General features: G+C 39.3%; 1 long non-coding RNA gene across 1 annotated transcript; it reads right to left on the reverse strand.

Annotated features, from left to right (window-relative positions):
* Positions 1–254: 254 nt before the first annotated feature.
* Positions 255–3,410, reverse strand: LOC131402694 (uncharacterized). The gene is made up of 3 exons (XR_009218903.1): positions 3,304–3,410; positions 1,085–1,223; positions 255–325 (listed from the first exon to the last, which is right to left on the reverse strand). It is a non-coding gene; the product is annotated as an uncharacterized LOC131402694 (long non-coding RNA).
* Positions 3,411–4,357: the final 947 nt, after the last annotated feature.

The raw sequence follows: 4,357 nt of genomic DNA on the forward strand, positions 1-4,357 counted from the left end.
GAAAAATATCTACCACACAACATATTGAAAAATGTTGCGAGAGTCTTAAGTATATTCTATGTCTGCCCCTTCTCATGCCCGGTTCACAAGATGATGACGGTATGAAACTCACTTGGACTTCACAGTCTCTGGAAAATTTATTTTTGCCAAGTTGAGAAGAATTAGGGTTGATTTCTAAGAATGAAAAATAGAAGAGAAGCTGGAGAGAGTTACTTCCTCAAGGTCAGGAACTATTTGACCTTACAAGATGAAAAAACGTCTCTCCATTTTTCTTCTCAGATTCCTGTAGCATCAAGTATCTAAACGTGAGACAGGATCAAGTTTTCTAAAAAAAAAAAAAAAATGTTTTGGAGACCCAGGGAAACAGAGTAACATTAATGAAGAATGTTTACCTTCAAATGTTCCTGAATATTTCTCTCAAACTCCTTATACCATCTCTATAGACTATTCCCTATACTAGCCATGGTCCCTGTTTTATTATATAAAACAGTGTAACCTATCACCAGCATTGGTGGGCAAGAATTCTTGACATGATTTTTATGGCGTGTCCCCTGCCACCTTTTTTGACTACTGTTGTAGGTTGGGCTAAGGCAGTGGTTCTCAAACTCTGGTGTGCATCAGCACTGCCTGGAGGGCTTGTTCAAACACGCTGCTGGGTCCCATCCCCACAGATTTCAATTCAGTAGGTCTGGGCTGGGGCCTGAAAATTTGCATTCCTGACAAATTCCCAAACATTCCACTCTCCTGGCTGACACGGATGCTTCTGCTTCTGAAGCAAAGACAACACTTACCCAACTTCATTAGTCTCTCCTCCTACCTGAAAGTGAAAATATCCAGTTATCAACTTGCACTCATTTCCTGACAGGACCATTTACAGAAGAAACCCTTGCTTCCTTAGCTTTCCTCAAAGCCACGTGGCATAAGGCCAGACACTTCAATAAGCCCCTTCTAGCATCTTCTTACTGAGACACTGAAGCTTCCCAATGGGAGGTTCACTTTGCTGCAGCACATTAATAAACCTAACACTTTGGACATCATATGCATTCCTGGTGGTCCGCAGGCACTGGGATTTATTAATACTTACCCGTGCATTCTTCCTCTTCATGTGTGAAGTTTGACTTTCCCTTACTTGGAGCCAAACCAGGTTGAGGGGTACGAAGGTAGCTTCCAATTGGATAGGTCCAATAATTTTGGGGTGGTCAGTCAGTGGCATTCATCCTCATCTGTGGAATGGAGCAAACAGTTCATAATCAAACCAGCTGAATGTATACGCTCCACCTATCCATTGGCAGTGCTGCCCAAGACGTTTCTGTGGACTGACAGCATCAGAAATATTTAGAGATAATTGTTGAAAATATAAATCCCAAAGTAAATCTCAGACCCAGTAAAACGAATTTCAGAGAAGTTGGGACTCAGAATCTGATGTTTTCAGAAAAACGCTGGGTGATTTCATTCAGCATACAGGTTTGGGAGCCACTGATAAGGACAGCTGGACTGAAGAGATAAGAGATTTTCCTAAGATATTAAGAGCTTAAAAATTATCAGAGTGTATGTTCTTTGGGAGAATTCTTAGCAGTAACAGCCTGCTGTGCACAGAGGCAATAATTCTCCAGTATCATAGAGAGAATCAAAATGGGAATAGAAGACTAACCTGTTCATACAATGTCCACATCTAGGACAGGGACTGGATAAATGGGAAAAGTCAACTGTTATGCTGTTACGATTCCCATTTGTTTCCTGGGTTTTAATTTGATAATGTGCACAGGCTTCTCTATCTGCTTAGTAACGTTTCCAACTATGGATGGCCTTGGGCTTTGATTGAAAACCCTGGTCTATTAGGCTGTTATTGCAGAATGAGTTAAGACTCTAAGGTGTGGACTACTTTCAACATTCACTGTTATTTTTTTAAAGCAACCAATAAAAGAGAAAAATCAATTGTAGGCCTGGTGTCACGTTTCGGTTCTATGACCTGTTTTCTTCCTGGCATCTTTGCTCACTTCGGTAGGTTTTCTCTAGAATTTCACGTCATATTCTAAGGAACTGGTTCAATTTTGCTGCAACTACCTCTGTTCTGATTTTCGAAGGCTGTTACTCTATTTGGACTTACCGTTGCAATCTTCTGTGCCGTTTGTAAAATTCTCCCTTCCAGTACATGATATAAATCCTGTGTCAGTGGTAGATCCATAACCCTTTGTGATGTTATTGCACGTTGCATTTGGGGGACAAGTAGTGGAGACATTTTCACAGTCACAACAACCGTTAGAGTGGAGGAGAGGATAGGAACTCTGTTTAGACCCTGGGCTGCCTCAAGTCAACTTGAGTCTTGGTTACTTGAATCCTTTTATGTGCTGAGTGTGACACTCGGCAAGTGGTACTCACTTTGTAAACATTTGTTCAATGGATGATCAATGAACATGATTGGTGTTGCCAGCTTATGTTATTAGAAAAAAAAATTTTTCTTTCAGCAGGGACTCAAACTCTTTTGGAAAACATTGGAGCAATCCTCTTGAACTGTCCTACTCAAGGTGTGGTCTCTGGACCAGCAGCATCAGCATCACCCGGGAGCTTGTTACAAATGCAAATTTCCTGGCTCCACCCCAGCCCTACTGAATCTAAGTCTGGGTCCTGGGCTAGGAATCTGTTTGAACAAGCTCCCCAGGGGATGACGATGATGCTCAGGCTTGAGAACCTCTGCATCTCAGCTGCTTCTAGAATAAAAGAGTTCTCTGATGAAAACCCTAAGAATTTTTAATAAGACTTGATTTAGAATTTCTTGACCTTTATTTCATTCTTTTACATCAACTCAGTGAGGTGTCATGAGTCACCCTGTCACTATTTAAAGCCATGGTTTTCCATCAGCCAAAATTCCCAGGTTCATATTGGAATTCTTACACCTCAGATTGTTTTCAACACCAGTTCTATTTCTAGTTCTTCCTTCTTTATCACCTCACCAAACCTATGACTCATTTTCTCTCTCCTCATGAAGCTTTCTCTCTAATCCCCTCCATCTCCTCTCCTTTTCCCATGATCCAAGTCCCTTTCATATCTTCTTATCCATTGTCCTATCTCACACCCTTTCTCCATCATCTCTGGAAGCAGATGGCTATGATTCAGGGGGCAGATTTATTTGTATAAGATTTAATTTTTAAATTACTTTTAATTTCATTAGTTGTGATATTGAAACTTTTGTATTTAATCCAAATGAGATAAAATTATAAAGAAAGAGATTCATCCTCTAACATATGATAAAGTAAATAAAAATTTTTAAAAATGTGTGCCAAAACATGCATCTAAATTGTTCACCTGGGAGATTATGTACTCATTTGAATAAAATCACTCCATATAATATCTTTTAATTCTTTTCTCTTCCTTTTATTTTCCTTTTTATTTTTCTGGTCTTCTTCCTTTTTTCCTCCCTCTTCACACCTTTACATTTTGTCCTTGGACTTTATTACTGAGAAAGACAAGAAAATTCACCTCATTTTCACATTCTCTTCCAAATAGTATTTTTGAAAAGAACTAAAAGACATACCATATTCAACTGAAGAAGAAACAACACTTTGAATACCATTTTGTATGATTTCTGACATTTCGCTTTGACCAACCACCTGGGGAAAGGATGAAATGATCTGAATCCATTGAGCCCCTATGTAAGCCCTGAGTCCTGAACTCACTAATGCATTGCTTCTGCAGGCCTCTGAAGAAGTGTTCTTCATTGCTGGTGTGCAATAGAGAAGTCATCTTATTTCCAACATTATCATCAGTGCTTGAGTCGGAGGAAATAGAAACAACACTTATTGTGCACTTATTCTGGCAAGTACTGAAATAGGCAGTTTACTGGTGTTATCTTACTTAATCATTGAAGCAGGCCTCTTCATACAGTAACTCTTAAAGCCATTTTAGTGACCAGGAAAATGAGGTTCAAAGAAGGGAAGTCACTTGCCCCTGGTCTCCCAGCTGGTACGTTGCAGGACGGATAGAGTCTGGCATACTAGGGAAAAACCTTCATGGAGGCTATTATAGCACCATGTTTCAATGTGCACGCGCATGATTGTGGACACACAACAGCAGTTGTAATGGGGTCTCATTTTAGGTTTTCCCAGGAGAAACTACTGATGGATAATTCTGGTCTTTAGATTCCATGTAATTTTCAAATTATGTACAAATATTTTGCACCCTCTTATCTTCCTTAACAGCTATAAATCCATATCCTTTCTGAATCTAAATCAGCTTCCATTTTAGCGAGTAATGGAATACTCAAATGCAAATACCGTAGATTTACTTTCCAATGAAAACCTATACATGCTCATTTGATTAAGGTGTTATTTTTAGGGAAAAAAAGAAGTATATTCAAGTA

Source organism: Diceros bicornis, unplaced genomic scaffold, assembly GCF_020826845.1.
Source record: "Diceros bicornis minor isolate mBicDic1 unplaced genomic scaffold, mDicBic1.mat.cur scaffold_230_ctg1, whole genome shotgun sequence".
Lineage (NCBI taxonomy): Eukaryota > Metazoa > Chordata > Mammalia > Perissodactyla > Rhinocerotidae > Diceros > Diceros bicornis.